The sequence below is a fragment of the Mus caroli genome, chromosome 10, assembly GCF_900094665.2.
Source record: "Mus caroli chromosome 10, CAROLI_EIJ_v1.1, whole genome shotgun sequence".
Classification (NCBI taxonomy): domain Eukaryota; kingdom Metazoa; phylum Chordata; class Mammalia; order Rodentia; family Muridae; genus Mus; species Mus caroli.
The window spans coordinates 111,147,447-111,164,867 of NC_034579.1; the positions used below are offsets into that span (position 1 = coordinate 111,147,447).

The following is a 17,421-nucleotide window of genomic DNA, read 5'->3' on the forward strand; positions in this document are numbered from 1 at the left end:
GGTACACACATACATGCTCTCTCACACACACTCACACATTCACAAATGCACAAACATACACACACACAAACACTTTCACACACAGTCATACATGCACACACATACACTGTCTCACACACTCATACACACTCACACTCACTCACACTCACTCTCACACAAGCACACTTTTGTAAAAACATGAACCCATAGGTGATAAGACATGGCAAGGACTTTATGATGTCATGGTATTTTCTCCTCTAATTGGCTTTTTAAGCCTTTGTTGACTATACTTTGTTGATTTTTCTGAAACATAGTTGTTCTTAGAAATGAAATGTTCAGGAGAGGTATTGCGGGATCCTCCNGTAGTACTATGTTCAATTTTCTGAGGAACCGTTCAGACTGATTTCCAGAGTGGTTGTACAAGCTTGCAATCCCACCAACAATGGAGGAGTGTTCCTCTTTCTCCACATCCTCGCCAGCATCTGCTGTCACCTGAATTTTTGATCTTAGCCATTCTGACTGGTGTGAGGTGGAATCTCAGGGTTGTTTTGATTTGCATTTCCCTGATGATTAAGGATGTTGAACATTTTTTCAGGTGCTTCTCAGCCATTCGGTATTCCTCAGGTGAGAATTCTTTGTTTAGCTCTGAGCCCCATTTTTTAATAGGGTTATTTGATTTTCTGGAGTCCACCTTCTTGAGTTCTTTATTTATATTGGATATTATGCCCCTATCTGATTTAGGATAGGTAAAGATCCTTTCCCAATCTGGATGGACCTGGAGGGCATCATCCTGAGTGAGGTAATCCAATCACAAAAGAACTCACACAATATGTACTCACTGATAAGTGGATATTAGCCCAGAAACTTTGAATACCCAAGATATAAGATACAATTTGCAAAATACATGAAACTCAAGAAGAACGAAGACCAAAGTATGGACACTTTGCTCCTTCTTAGAATTGGGAACAAAACACCCATGGAAGGAGTTACAGAAACAAAGTTTGGAGCTGAGACGAAAGGATGGACAATCTAGAAACTGACATATCCAGGGATCCATCCCATAATCAGCTTCCAAACGCTGACACCATTGCATACACTAGCAAGATTTTGCTGAAAGGACCCAGATATGGCTGTCTCCTGTAAGACTATGCCGGGGCCTGGCAAACACAGAAGTGGATGCTCACAGTCAGCTACTGGATGGATCACAGGGCCCCCAATGTAGATGCAAGAGAAAGTACCCAAGGAGCTGAAGTGATCTGCAATCCTATAGGTGGAACAACAATATGAATTAACCAATACCCCCCAGAGGTCGTGTCTCTAGCTGCATATGAATCAGAAGATGGCCTAGTCGGCCATCAGTGGAAAGAGAGGCCCATTGGTCCTGCAAACTTTATATGCCCCAGTACAGGGGAACGCCAGGGCCAAAAAGTGGGAGTGGATGGGTGGGGGAGTGGATAGGGGAGTGTGTGGGGGACTTTTGGGATAGCATTGGAAATGTAAATGAAATAAATACCTAATTAAAAAAAAGAAATGAAATGTTTTAGGAAACTCACTTCTCATTCATTCAATGGAGTATCTGAATAAAAGCCTTGGTGCCATGTTTTCTAATTAACTAATTTACTAATTAATGCTGTGCTCACCTGGCCATGCGTAACTGGATCCACTTCCTCTAGTTCCCAGAGACACAGAAGTGAGCATGTTAGGTGAGTACCCCCCAAAGTTAAATTAATCGTTGTTAACTTTATAGTGTTCTGTTGAAAAGTATGGAAAGCTTGAAGAGTCTGCCTGGTTGAAACAGGGGAGCCCCTGAAGTGGAAGGTGGGTGATATTAAGCACCCCTTCTTCTGAAGCCATTTGAACATAGTCAAGAGACCAGGACTCATTGCATTTGCTTTGCTGACAATGGCCTGGGGATGTACCAGCCGCACACCTGCCCTGCGGCTGTGCAGGCGCTGAAATTCTCTGCCATGCAGGGTTCATGGGACTCTGCTGGCTTCTCCTGGAGATCCCCTCTAACCCAGTTATTTCCCAATTAAAGAAGTCCCAGGAGAGGTCCCAAGAGACACTGGAACCCCACTGGCTTTCCCATTTCCTGATGTTACAGTCCTCCCATTCTCATGCATCCTCAAGAGAGGTCTGTGCTTGATGAAGGCGTACCTGTATTCCATCTTAGCAGCAAGGCAACATCTGGATGGGATTTCATTTGTGACTTAATAAAATAAAATCTAAAACAATAGAATTTAGAACCCGTGTAACCAGAATCTTTTGCTGTCTTTGAACCCAAATTGAATTGTTAAGAGAGAATATTTGGGGTGAGGGGTAGGAGGGATATATCTAGTGATTTTTCAATTATTCCTTTGCGACATATTATAGAATATAATATATAATTTTGTAAAACCATGGCTGAAAATTTTTCCTTTTATTTATAATGCAGCTGATGGGAACAGATACAGAGACCCACAACTAGATGTTGTGGAGAGAGACAGAGAGAGACAGACAGAGAGAGAGAGAGAGAGAGAGAGAGAACTTAGTAAACTCAGCTCTAAATGGCATGTGTACATCAAAGCCTTCCCCTCAGAGCTCGGGGAACCCTGAGAAAGAGGAGGCAGAAAGATGGTAAGAGTCTGAGGGGATGGAGGTCCCCACAGAAACAGGCTCCTTTAAGTCATCTGAGCAGAGCTCATATACATTTACAGAAACAAAGCTGCAAGCACTGGGCCCACACCAATCTGCACCAGTCCTTGGTGTGTGTGTGTGTGTTACAGCTTTCAGCTTAGTATTCCATGGGACTCCTGAGGGTGGGAAGGAGGGGTCTCTGATCCTTGTGCCTGGTCTTAGGGTTCTTTCCCGTCTGTTGGCTTGCCTTGTCCAGCCTTCATAGGGTTGTTTTGTTTCAGCCTATTACATTTTTATTTTACCATGTCTGGCTGTTCTCGCTTATGACCCTATTCTTGTCTAAAGAGAGACAGAAAGGGAGAGGACTGGAGGAGAGGGAAAGTGGGCAGGACCTGGGAGGAGTAGAGGAGGGGAAACACTAGTCGGGATAGATGGTATGAGAAAAGAATCTCTTTTCAATAAAAGGAAGCAAATGAAGAAACACTGTTAACAGTTCCTTTGTATCCTTCATAATTATAAACAAGAGTGTAAGAGTCGAATCCTCTGAACCTATAGTTGCCAGCCATGAGGTCCTAGGCAGGAGATGGAGAGAGGAAAATACCTGCAGAGACTGGCCCAGAGAAAGGGGCATCCCTTCCCTTGGATTCCTTGGGGTGTAGCCGCCAGAGCTGATATCTTTGAGAATTCTGGGACATTCTTGCACATACTGGGATAGAGTATCTGTCACACATTCTTTCCTCTGTCTCAAGGGTAGGTGGCCTCTGGTCAATGTCCAGGAAGAAATGAGTATGACTTCCTTGGCACTCCTACAAGACTGCGTGTATCTGTGGTTAGAAAGACAGTTTCCACTTCGTAAGTACCCGCTGAAGGCTTCATGCCCAGGCCAGAAACATTTCAAGATTTTTTTCCAATTCACTAGAAACCATAGGCAGATTTTCAAGGAAAGAAGGAAATAAGTCACACTGATCTTTTAAATCTTTTCAAAGACTGACGGAGATTAAGGAATGATGTTTGGAGAGAGACAAATCATAGGTGAGTCATCTGAAAAATCTTCCCTGCTGTTTGACCGGAAAGAGTTCAACGTTTTGTTTTTGATAAGTCTTCTTCACTTTGGTGTTTAAGTCAGCATTGCAATTTATTTATGTTTGACACATTCCCAAAACTTTACCATTGATTATCAGAAAAGACAGTTCTGTGTAGCTGATAGATAAGGCAAATGTGCCATCTCACCTTGCGACTCATTCTGAGAAAATTAGGGAAGAAGACATCACACTGTTTCTGGTTTGGCCCAAGACTAGCTATCAAGGCCGTCTAACATTGTCTTTCTACCACTGATTTTCCCTGCAGATTATTTTTAAGTATAATAAGCTAAGTCCATGAAAATCTTTTTTCTTGGGAGAGGGAGAGTTAATTAGCATTTTATTCCTAGCTCATCAGTGTTTTGTTTTTTGTTTGTTTGTTTGTTTGTTTTTTAATGAACTTCAAGTCGCTTAGCCATTCTTGGCCAGTGGAGATGAAGTGATTATAAAACAAGGCTAAAGTGTATCTGCCTGTACTTCTCACCCCACTGAGACTTTACATCATGAAAGAAACATTGATTATTTCTGGAAATGGGCTTATGGCAATCAGAGAACCATTTGCAGGAAAAAACAAAACTAAACTAAATCCATATCTTCAACCATACTTCAAAATACAATACAGATGGATCAATCTTTAAGTATATGAAATAAAGGTATAAATTTCCAAGAAGAATTTTTTTATAACCTTGAAGTGCCTGTTGAGTGTAAATGCAAATATAACATTCTGGGTAAGAGACAGATATACCTGCCTCCTGAGGGTGGGGTTGAGGTTAATAGGTGAGCCAGTTCCTCATGTCCCAGGCTGTATCTTAGGTCACATGATAAAGGACAAGACACATGAGGTGACATGATAAAAGTCAGGCAGAAACCCAGGTATTCATGGAGACAGCATCAGGCAGGAGCTTCCTTTGCTCCCTCCCTCCCTCCGCCATGCCACCCACATCTTCCTCTGCCCTCTGCTCATTGTACTTGGAATGTTTTGCGCTCTTGCCTCCTGGAGGATGTTCTCCAGCAATGATGTCTTCTTTCTCCTTTACCAAGAACACTCTCTTAATAGTAGATTATTCTCACGAGCATCTGAACACTGACTTTGTGTCATTCTGAAATCCGGGTTTGCTCCTGGTTCTCCTCTATCTGCAGGCTCCATGATTTGCTCACGTTGAAAACGAACTCTGGCAGAGTTGTCTATGCTCACCATACCCATTTTCTTCCCATCCTGTGGTGACCCTGTTGTAATCAAGCCCTTCTGCTGCTCCCTAGATGTTAACCTCCCCAAATTCCAAAGTCCCCAATAGTTGCCTCTATTCCTAAATCCAGCAGTCATTTACCCATCCTCATCTTACTTACCAGCAGCATTTGAACCTCCCTCTAAGACGCCATGCTGACATCTTCTCACCTCAGTGATTCTGTACTCCCTCTCGGAATCTTTATTCCCTTAATCTTGAAGTCTTCATATTTTATTAATCCTCCCAAAGGACGTAGTCACTTTGGTAACTTCCAGCTTCAGGAACCTCAGCAAATAAACCCACATAAATCCTTTGAGACCCCGCTCCAACCACAAGAGCAGCTAACCTGTACAACATGTATACACCTTGGAAGATGGCATTTCAGGTCCACTAAGCCAATTGCTGACAACAGATCACTATATTCACGATGGGGCTAGGGTTATCTCTTCCTCTTCCACAATGGATGGTTGGTGTGTGTGTGTGTGTGTGTAAATTGTTCTTATGCAAGACTGCTGATTGTCCATCCCTCCTCATATGAAAGGCCTCCTTGGTAGAACTGGGGAACTGGAGGCTGTCGCCCAGCTTCCTAGGACTGGGCAACTGGCAACCACACAGCCCAGAACAGCAAGCTTTCTAACCTAAACACACGGCCCTGCATGTCTCTGGCTTCTTAAACATGACACCATAAGCATGTAAGACTGAGTCTGTCAGCCCAGCCCATAAGCCTGTGGCGGTCAAGGGTGCAGGACTATCAATACTGCTTTTCTGTTCATGACTTTCATTTAAGTAGAGCAAAATAACCCCACCCTACTCACTGGCGTGAGCAGATACAAAAACTGTTGAATGACTCAATTAATTGAATGACTCCAACATTTAAGAGTATATCATAATGAATGGTATCAGACATGTCTTAAAATTCAATTTATTATAAAGTTTAAAACGGTTCATTGAACATCATTAATTCAAAGTGGTGCTAAAAGTTACAAACCTCACATGGACAGAATTTTGATTTCATAGATTATGCTGGTCGTCTTGTGTGCTACTTTTATAGGAAAAGCCTCTGCCATTTCTCATGGAACAAGCGTGATTCCCACATCCTAACAGACAATGGGACAAACAAGGGCCTTCAGAATGAGACTGTGAACACTGTGTCCCCAGATCCCAGCCAGTGAAGTGAGAGTAATGATGCCTGTGGCGTGGAGAAAGCTGCCCAGCAGGAATAGTCCATGGGATGGACCCGGAGAAGAAAGGAGGCGAGAGGCATCTTTAGCTTGTTGGAATCCCTGCTCCCAGCTTTCCCTGGGCTTCTGACCCAGCCTTGACCCTTGACCTTCCCTCACTTGTTCTAGCTGTCTTTGATGTGGCCACCTGATAACATGTGTTTGCTAACATGTGTTTGTATTGGGGTTTGAAGTGAATGCACGTGCAACAGGGTAGAGGAGGGAGACCTGGAACAAGAGTTACTGAAGCTGGAGCATGTCCGTGGCTGATGACAGGACGTCAGCAAGTGGAAGAATCATGATCTCATTGGGTAGAATAGTGTGTCCGGCCAGCACATGCGTACTGTTAGAAAAGAACGGGAGAATATTTGACAGATTATGGGTCTCTCAAGGGGGTAAGGCTTTGAGGACTCCTGGTTTACCCCTCTACTTTACCATGGGATTCAAAACTTCTACACTGAAAATATAAAGACAATAAATCTTCGTAAGTGTAAAATAATAAATTCCCTTTGCCTACATTATTATTCTGATATGTATCATATACACCAATATATATGTGTCCGTCTATCTATCTATCTATCTATCTATCTATCTATCTATAGATACATTATATGTCAGAGAGAAATGGAAGCATTTTACAAAAGTTTTTTGAGATGATCCTTTGGCTTTGATAGGCTACCTACCCACCATACATGCCCCTTTCCCACCTTGACCTAACTTACTAATACATTTAAAGGGCAGTCCCGACACACGTCCTCGGGCTTGGTTTACTTCCATTCAATCCTCTCTGTACCTTTTAGAGCAAATGCCTATAAAAGGTTTTCTTATAATTAATGGAATTGGATTTTTAAAAATGTTTTGGTTTAAGCATTCAATAGGAAATACCCGAAAAGTGAAAAAACATATTAATTTTGCAAAGGATCTAAAGTACAATGGACCTATCCACACACACACACCCCAAAGAAAACCTGAAAAACACACAGAAATACGTGAAAGCACAAACACTCATGCAAGATAGTGAATGCCCAACACCAGGTCAAAACCTGGCCTTCGGAAGGGGAGGCGGCCATGTTGGCTGGGGACAGAGAGCAACTTTGTGAAAAAGATTATAGGTGAGCAGGAAAGATAATAAACATTCTAAATCACTGAGATGGGGTGAGGGGCTATCTGGAGAAGCACAGGCTTTCTTTTTACTTATTTTATTTGGTAAATTTATTGTTTTTAAAAATTGTTTTATTTATTTACATTCCAAATGTTGCTCTTCTTTCCTGGGGCCCCCCTCCAAGAGTTCTCTATCCCTGTCCACTCCCCTTTGCCTCTGACAGGATGCTTTCCTCCACCCTTACACCCTCCCCCTCCCCTCACTCCCCCCCACCCTCCTCCATCCTCCTTCCATGGCTTTGACATTTAAAGGACAGTAAGTAGATTGACCCTGAGAGAGTCAAAAAAGTTTGGATACTCTTTGGTCAAGATGTCACTTTACAGTCCAGAATTATCCCAAGATTGCACGTTATAACTTTAGGCTTCTGTAATGACCAGCTGATGGCTTCTACTGTGGTTTGAGAAGGATGATAAGGGACACCACGATGGATGAGTAATGTCAGCCCTAGGTGTGAGTGAGTGGTGCACACCTTTGACCTCAGCACTCTGGAAGTAGAGACAAGTGGCTCTCTGTGAGTTTGAGGCAAGCCTGGAATATGGAGCAAGTTCCAGGTCAGCCAGGGCTACACTGAGAAACCCTGTCTCAAAAAAAAAGAAGCCGGGTGGTGGTGGCGCACGCCTTTAATCCCAGCACTCGGGAGGCAGAGGCAGGCAGATTTCTGAGTTCGAGGCCAGCCTGGTCTACAAAGTGAGTTCCCGGACAGCCAGGGCTATACAGAGAAACCCTGTCTCGGAAAAAAAAAAAAAGAAAGAAAGAAAGAAAAGAAAAGAAAAAAGCAAAAACAACCCCTCTCCAAAAAAAAAAAAAAAAAAAAAAAAAACCCCCCCCCAAAAAAAAAAAAAAAAACAAAAAAAAACCCCAAAACCTAGCCAACAACAACAACAACAACAAACCCAACAAACAAAAAAAATCCAAGCCAACCAACCAACCAACCAAATAACCTCCCCAAACCAAATAACAACAAAAACAAACCCCCCAATTTAAAAATAAATAATGACATCACTAGGGAGGGTCAGAGGCTCCCTAGGGATGAGGCAGGGAGCTTAGATGTTTCCTTTGTTGTGTTCTCATTCTGTCTGTCCCTTTATTTAGATCTTTAACTCACTTCTTCTAACAATGATAACAAAGCACACTTTTAGCTTCTATCATGGCAACCTCAATAGATAAGAGTATAGAGTCTTCTTCTTCTCCTCCTCCTGCTCCCCCTCCTCCCCCTCCTCCTCTTCCTCCCCCTCCCTACCCGCCCCTTCATTCCTCTTATTTTTGCGGTACATTTCTGTTGTACTGAGTAGCTATGGTTTGTTTTCACTCTTATGTAATGTATTCTGAAAGCAGGCAAGCAGCCAGCTGACATTGCACTCCTATGATCTGTCAATGGTGAGGCTTCTGACTATTCCTAGGGAGTTTTGCTGCAGGGCAAGTATATGCTAATTATGCTAAATAAGGATATAGAGCATTGTGTGTGTGGGTGTGTGTGTGGGGGTGGTGTTTCTGATCAACACACATACCTTGGCATTCAGATGCCTTCCTTTGGCCTGTGTGCTGTTAGTGAGTGGGAGCAGGCCTCTGGTGCTTCAAAGTGAAAGGCAGGGTATGAGCAGCCTTCCCTTTTAATAACAGAATTTGTGCTGTTTTGTAAGGTGAATTATCTCTCTCCCTAATTGACTTTCCCTGCTCTTGCTCTTCTGGTCAGTCTTTCAGTATCATCAAGATAACTTGTTTTGTATGATTTTCTGGAATTTAGTTCTCTGGGTGTCTCCTTCTATCAAATCTGATCCATGTTACTCTGGAAGGTGGACAGACAGTAGTCACCTTTCCTAAAAAAGCAAAGACAAAACTTTTCACCCAAATCAGCACATCCTTGAGCCAGAGAAACCTTTATATTGACCTCTGTCCCAGAGGAATAGTGTGTGCCTATTCTTAGGCTGGAGGTAAAAAAGTAATTCAATTCATCTAGCAAAAGTCACTGTTGTATGAATGCCTGCAAAGAGGCAACGATCTCTTTTATAGGGCACACTTGAAACAAAAGAATGTACAGTTACTACAATCTAGTTTGGGCCCAAACCAAAAGTTTCAGGGCTCTGTGACTTTGCTTTTTAAGTTATTGGCATTATTCTCTCCAATGTGAACCTGGACAAGGTACCCCATAAACTATCTTTAATTTCATTTACAGGAAAAATTCATTAGGATAAGAGATGTGAGGGCTGAGGAGATGGCTCTGTGGTTAAGGACACTTGCTGTTCTTGCTGAGGACCTGGGTTCAGTTCCCTGCATCCACGTGGCAGCTCACACCTATTCATGACTCCAGTTCCAGGGTATCTGCCACCATTCCTGGCTAAGCATACATGTAGCACACATGCATGCACGCAGCAAACACTCATATGCACATAAAATGTTTTAAAATATAAGATATATAAGCAAACCAAATCATATCATATTTAATTTTTAAATATTACTTAATTTTTTAAAAAAATTATGTAGCCTATAAATGTAGTTGTAAATCAGATAGATCCTTTCAATTGTTGTGTCTCCCAATAGCCAGAATGGCTGTGTGGTTAAGCATCCTCACAGCTTCAGTTGAGTTTTTCTGCTGTATCAGAAACCCAGGCTGGTGCTTTCCCAGGGAATTTCTCCATTGCCCTCGCACTCTCCGCCCCCCATGCACACAAACACGCACAGCACAGGCACGCAGCATACACACCAGCACCAGCAGGGTCCCCATTCTCAGAAGGCCCTGGCTTCATTAGAATACACTTGCATTGTGGTTTTGATTGATTTCCTGCCTTGTGGGCTTTTGAAAGCATCCTGGGATTCTGCAGAGGAGAGCCCCGTCCAGCACAATACTTCACTCACCTCAGAAAGTCTTCACACACACACACACACACACACACACACACACACACACACACACACACAATTTGAGTATTTGAAAATCTCAAATATAGAACCTAATAGTATGCTAGCGTCCCTAGCCAGGCTCAGCACAATCTATCTCTGGAGTCTCTGAGTCTTTGCCTTGTTTTGCTACATAAACTAAAAAAAAAAAAACAAAACAAAACAAACAAGCATGCTAGCTCTGGAAGCCACAGAATCATATCTGCGCACAACTTCCTCTCTTGAGAAGCTCACACTCATCCCTTGGGTGGGCAAGCACCATTCTTTTCTAAATGAACTTGAACTTTGCTCCAAGCTGACCATCCTGACATCTCCTCCTGCAGCGTCAGTCAGAATCCCGGCTACAGATCAAGGGAGGCTGAGGTGTGGTGTTCAGATGGCACAGGCAGCTGCACCTCCAGAGGCCACTGTTAAGAACAGCGGAGGTGTGGAGATTAGATGCCCTTGGGGGTTCATTGTGCAGACTTATGTTTGCTTTATGTGTGAAAATGAAAGGTAGAAGCTCAGACTCATTTCCAGAAAATTACTTGATGTTTGGTTGTCTTCAAAAATAATGGGCAAACATTTCCCATGTTTCCAGAATCTTTCTCCCCAAATTCTCCCAACTACACATAAGGCCTAAAGTCAGAAATGGAAGCATATGCCTCCCCAACACTTAGGAGGCTGAGACAGGGAGTTGACAAATTCAAGGCCACCCTGGGCTGCATAGTGAGACTCTGACTCAAAAGAAACAATAAAACAAAACAACAAAACAAAAAACAAAGAAAAACGAAGACCAGATCTATAATAGAACAAACTGAAAAAAAAATAACACATAGTAAGTGGGGTCTATACCCTGTGCCCCTCAAAAGAGGCAGATTTGTCAGAGGCTGGGCCACAAAGTGCAATGTGCTTTCTGTCTGTCCTTAGCTTGATACTTACTTTTGTAACTCGGCTGCTATGCTGTGAGAAAACCCAGGTTACAGGGAGACAGGGCAGCACAGTCCTTAGCCAAGGTCAACTGGATAGACCTCTGGTTCTGCCTTCTCAGAAGTGTGTCTCACAGCCATGCCTGGATCCTTCCTATCAGGGCGCTTGCCCATGTCCTAACTTTCCTGACACTGATTATTGGGGCTATTATAATGACTTCTCTAACTACAGTGTGTGATGTTCCTGGTTCAGCTTTCATGTTGCTTGGCAAGTAGCAGCTTTCTTCTCACCTGCTTTCTCCTTGATATCTGATACAAATCTGTCACTGTGCATGCCTGTAATCATCTCTCTGCTGTCCTCTAGGGGCCAAGAGTCACATTGACCCACTTGTATCCCTGAGGTGGCAGACATGAAGTGGGAGAGGCTCACGTCCAGGAAAGAACTATTCTGAATGCTGCGCAGCATCCATGTCCTCTCTTGCCCAGGACAGTCCAGTGAGGCACTTGTTAGTATTTGCTCCACCTTAAAGATCAGGCAGCCAAGTCTGAAAACTGAGTACCTTACCCAAGCAATGCCTCACTCCATGGTTGAAGCTAGAGTGGAAGGAAGGCAAGGTAGCCTTGTTTAGAGTTTGGGCTGAGTGATTTCTCTTTGGTGGAGTGGGGAATCAAGGTAGGGTTGGCATCAGGGCAAAATATGTTTATTTGCATAATTTATTTCTCAAGATGGGTTTTGCCTTGTATTTTGCTTACGCGCTAGCTGCCTCACTGGTCTCCGTTGATAGTCTTTTTTCTTCCCAAGCTGTTATTCATTGCCGCAGACCCTCTGGGTCCCTGTGTCTGCATGGAACAGGTCTCTTGGGCAGGTGGGCAAAGCGTAGGATGAATTGACAGACAGATGCACACAGGAGAGGTTGTGTTGAATCTGAATTTATTGTCAGGTCGAGCATCAGACTTTTTTATTGTACAGAGAATACAAGGAGTTGCAAGTCACATCAGGCAAGGTACATTGAAGTTTACCAGATACAAAGGAATGACTTCGAAAGGAATTGCAGGAGCCAAGTAAATGTTTACAATAGAGATAAGCAGTCCTGCCTAGGATCAGCCTAGTGACAGGCAAGAATTTCACACTTTAGTGTTAATAGCACCAGGGGGTTTTACTCTTGGCAGGCCTCAAGAATAATGTAATGTCACAGACCCCTAAATTTCTAGGCCTTGCTAATTCTTATCTGGAGAATCTCCATTTGTCAGGAGAGTATACCAGCTTGCTTTAGGTATGGAATGTAGCCTGTACTAAAGATTTCTGTCTCAGTGAGATTCCCAGGCTCTTTCTGCAGACCAGTTGAGCCACTGGCCCTGTCTATTGTAATGCTTAATTAGTTACTGAATAGGTTAAACTTCCTTGCTGCTTTCTCACTCGGTGGCTTCTGGGATCTTGGAACACTGGGTTTAGCTATGTCAGAATTCAATCTTAAAAGGCACTTATAATAGGGTAATACTAAAAGAGAGCACGTGGATCCATACACTAGACTAATGAGGGAATGGAAAATTAATGTATGGGTTAGAGAGAACGCCAGACTCCAGGAGAAGAGCTTCCTTGAAACTCTTTTTGCCTCATGAGCAGCTTCCAAGCCTCTGCCTGTCAAACTGACTCGACTGGAGAGCGTGGCAATTCATGAGCTAGAGGACATCTTATCATTTTGCCTCTCCTCTATATGGACAAAACTCTAATCAGTGTTATCAAAGGGACAGATTAATTAGTCAGCTAAGCAAATGTGATTCAAATACCCTGGCCCTAAAACCACAATCCCAAGCAGGAGTTTTTGGCCTTGGTGACAGCATGTGGTAAGCAGTATTTATCTCTGGGCAGCACTGGACTTTGTCCTATTTACCACTGCATCAGTGCTGCAATGAAGAAAGTGGCCTTTATTTTATGAGAGAAGAAATATCGCTGTATAAAAAGGTGTTGAGGTCTGAAGTCAGGCAATAAAGATGATGGGGGCTTAGGATTGTTATTTCAAGAAGAACTGTGACTCCTGAAATCAAAAGAGCTCCCACAGCCCACCTGAGCTGTGCACGCTTTAACACTACAGAAACTCACGATGTCAAACAGGAGAAGGCTGTCCAAGCTAAATAGAGATGAATAAAAGATACACTTGCACTTGGCTCTCTGCAAAGACATTCAGGCATAGACTGAGAAAAGTCTATGGATCCGCTTTAAAAACAGCACTCTAAGGCATGTGGATGTCTGATGTGAGAGCCGTAGGAACAGTGAAGACAACAGAGAGTGGAGAAGCCAGCACCGCATGCCTGCCAGCCTTTGTAGTCATCCCCTACATCCTTCCTTGCCCAGGGCCTTTTCTTCATAACTTTAAAAAGGTGGATTATTTGAAAATTTACATTGTGAACCCAGATCACACTCACTTCTTAGTCCCCTGAAGTCAGCTCCCCTGACCTTTGTGATCCCTTCCCAAAAAAAGAAGAGGAGGAGGAGCAAGAGGAGGAGCAAGAGGAAGAGGAGGAGCAAGAGGAGAAAGAGGAGGAGAAGGAAGAGGAGGAAGAAGAGGAGGAGAAGGAAAAGAAGAGGAAGAAGAGGAGGGAGAAGAGGAGGAGGAGGAAGAAGAAGGAGAAGAAGGAGGAGGAGGAGGAGAAGAAGAAGGAGAAGAAGAAGGAGAAGAAGAAGAAGAAGAAGAAGAAGAAGAAGAAGAAGAAGAAGAAGAAGAAGAAGAAGAAGAAGTCCAATTTGTGCAGTCCATACCCTCACTGGAGCATGGCTAAACTCCCAGTGGCCAGCCCCTTAAAGAAAACTGAGCCCTTTCCTCGCTTGCACCCTAGTTCCCTTTCTTATCTTGGAATTTATCAACAAAAATCATGTTTTTTTTTTATGGCACATGAAGTAAAAATAAAAATAGTTGACAGTCCCAGAAAACCATCCTTTCTGGCCTTACCCTGGAGGAGGGGAGAAAGACTGGGCTTCCCAGCCTGGCCTACAGCTTGTTCCTCTGGGGTTTTTATTTTACCCTGGGCACTGCATGCTGAGGATGGACGTGGAGAGGGTGTAGAGGCATCAGAGACATCCTTTTTTGGTGGGTGCTTTGGGAATCGGTGTTCTTCCTGGTTATCTCAGTTGTGCTCCTGTTGGCTTGCCTCCTGATTTGCACACACACACACACACACACACACACACACACACACACACACAATTCAGTGATTCTACTCCAGGCAGGATGTCACAGAGTGTTGCCGCCATGGCAGGCAGAGTATGCGGGAACCTGTTAAACATCACTAACATTGGCTTGTGCATCAATCTTCTAATATTGATCATTTGCAACCTTTGCCAAGTGCTCTTTGAAAACAAATTAGATTTGAGACCTACAGGAGCACCAAATTATTATGATGCTCTCGGCCCCGAGGATGGGACTCTTTCCGGCTCCATCTGCAGCTGTGAATCACTCACAGCTGTAAGTGATTTACCGATGTGCCACGCTGGGATATGCCCCACGTGCATTTGCCTGCCATGCCATTTCTCCCTCTTCATTTTCAGCCTGAAAAACCTACAGTTATAAATCTCACGTTTCTTCACCGGATGTCACCGCTCATCCCTATCTGCCTTCTAGCCTTGGAAGAAAAGGTGATATTTATGGGACAGTATAATTATTGCCACTTCTGATCTTGCCTTCTCCATTGTGATATCTGCAAGGAATTAAGGTGGAAGGAGAAAAATACGTATGTCCTAGGATGGAAGGTGTAACAGGGAGGTATTGGAAGGATTTGACAGTGACACTTGGAGACAACCAGAGAAGAAAAGACAGTGTCTCTGCCTGGAAAAGGTGGTGTTGTAGGGGATGTTTTAAGGAGGTATCATGAGGACATTGTTTCAACATTCCACTATAGTTGAAGACCTCTAGAAGTCCGCTTTGTAAGTCAGCTTCCAGGATGGGCTGGGAGAGAGTGGTGGGTCATCTCTAAAGATGCCCTTTCTGTCCCGTGGGTGGGTCCCATTTCTTCCATTTACTTTGTTGTGTCTTGTTTTGGACCACAGAGTCCCTGAGATGCAGAGGCAGTTAATTATCTAGAAGTATTGATGCCTTGCTGTTCAGTCAGGTCCTGTTAGATAGCTTTATGGAGCTGTCTGTCATTGTGACAGAAGATTTGAAATAAAGAACCTAAATGGGATGTGGGTATTTGCAATCGTGGTTTCAGAAGTTTCCTGAATAGTGTTTGGGCTCCATAATTCAGGGCCTGGGGTGAGGTTGAAACATTCTGGCAGATGGCACAAGCAGAGCAAAGAATATTCTTTACGTGGTAGCCACCGTATGTACCCACTCAAAGACATGCCCCACTTGACACACTCTCTCCAGCTAGATTCCATATCCTAAGATTCTGAAGCTTGTCAGTAGCCACTAGCTGGGAGTCAAGTCTTCAACATACGAGATCGTAGCACATTTAAGATTAAGTCGTATCAAAAGCTCAGGTTTAGTTACCACCTTTGGTGGGTAGATTTTCTTTTTCATTAGTGTCAGCCAGTCGGCAGAATATAATATACTGTTTTCTAAATGCTAGAAGCTTACCTCTGTTTAATTAGCATTTTCTTCTATTTGGTCGAGTCTGACAGAGTGTTATAGTTTAGATGTATAAAGTGCGAACACATGTGTCCCAGTTGTTTTCGGGATGTCGTCAAACATTGGGAGGCAGCGTCTAACAGGAAGAAGTGAATCTCTGTAAGGTGGGAGTGAAGTTTGTAGCTTGGCCCTCCTTCTCATTCCATTTCTGATTACTTTCCACTGGGGTGTGAACAAGCAGCTGACCATGACCTGCTGCCACAGAGCCAGCCACCAATCCCCACAGACCTTCCCCAGTCATGATGGGCCACGCCCCCTCGGACTCTGAACAAAGTAACCCTCTCCTTCCTTCAGCTGCTGTTTCTCTGAGATTTGGCAACAGATACAAAGAACAAAATTCCCTTCCGGGGAAGTTGACTAGCTATTGGTTCAACAACTGACAATTCAGTTAAAGTTTCTCAGCCTTCCAAACTTGCAAACTCTAATGAGTGTAGGTTGGTCTCAGCCTACAGAGATGGGAGATGAGGTAGAGAAATGTTTTGGCCTTTAGACCTAAAGGCTCAGCTACAAAGGTATGTGAGTGCCAGCTCCTGAGAAAAAATCTCAAAACAACAACAACAACAACACCCCAAGACTCAAGACATAAATGGATCACATGACTCAGATGTTAGTGTTCTTAGCCATCTGTTAAGCAGAAAGAAATACGCATTTGGTTTGTTTCAAACGCTAAACACTGGAAATGGATGCGCTTCATTCTGAAGAACGAGAGCAGCAACTTTGTCACCTGGATGAGGAAGATGGCTTCTGCTTTTGTCATCCGTACCTTCCTCCACAGGACAGATGTGTGGTAACTTAGCTCTGTTCTGAAGTTGGGAAGTCAGGTCACCTCTGGGAAGGGCGGCCCTGGCCAGATCCCTCAGGAAAACTCGTGTTCCTCCTGGAGTTTGCCTCCGCGATGCATCTCACTCACCGCATTGATCTTACTTTGCCAGTTGGTCAAATGGAAGTTGCTAGAATTATTTGAAGGGTTATTGGAAGGGTTATTTGTGAAGATTAGGAGTGATTGAAATAGGGTCAGGATACTAAATCCCCTATGCATTGGGGAGCAGCCAAGATTCAGGGCAAGCGGCTTCCCGAGGGAGTATCCCTCAGCAAAACCTGATCAGAGAAGAGGGTGAATGGCTGCTCAGACAGATGGTATCAGGTAAAGTAGAGTCTTGGCCTGATTGGTGAGGGACTAAGGTGCCAATGTGGCTAACATGGTACAGACACACTGTTATTGAGGTAGACTGGCTTTGTGTGTTCCCTAGGAGTCAGCCATTATATCTCAGTTAGTGTCTCTATTGCTGCAACAAAACACCATGCCCAAAACAGAAATTGGGATTGGGAGTGGAGGGGGGGAGGATTTATTCAGCTTACACTTCCACAGCACTGTTTATCACTGAAGGAAGTCAGGACAGGAACTCAAGCAGAGTGGGAACCTGGAGGCAGGAGCTGATGCAGAGGCCATGGAGGGATTCTGCTTAGTGGCTTGCTCATCATGGCTTGCTCAGCCTACTTTCTTACCGAAAACCCAGGATCACACTAGTCTAGGGATGGCACCACCCACAATGGGCTGAGTTCTCCCTGATTGATCACTAATTAAGGAATGTCTTAAGCAGGGCAGTAGAGGCGCAAGCCTTTAATCCCAGCACTTGGGAGGCAGAGGCAGGTGGATTTCTGAGTTCGAGGCCAGCCTGGTCTACAGAGTGAGTTCCAGGACAGCCAGGGCTAC

At 43.9% G+C, this 17,421-nt stretch overlaps 1 long non-coding RNA gene across 1 annotated transcript in view; it reads right to left on the reverse strand.

The window, feature by feature from the left end:
- Nucleotides 1-5,807: 5,807 nt before the first annotated feature.
- Nucleotides 5,808-17,421, reverse strand: part of LOC110302866 — a 59,300-nt gene continuing 47,686 nt past the window's right edge. The window contains exons 4-5 of the long non-coding RNA XR_002378869.1: nucleotides 15,657-15,783; nucleotides 5,808-6,463 (exon numbers count right to left, since the gene is read on the reverse strand). This is a non-coding gene — a long non-coding RNA (uncharacterized LOC110302866). The remainder of the gene's footprint in view (nucleotides 6,464-15,656; nucleotides 15,784-17,421) is intronic.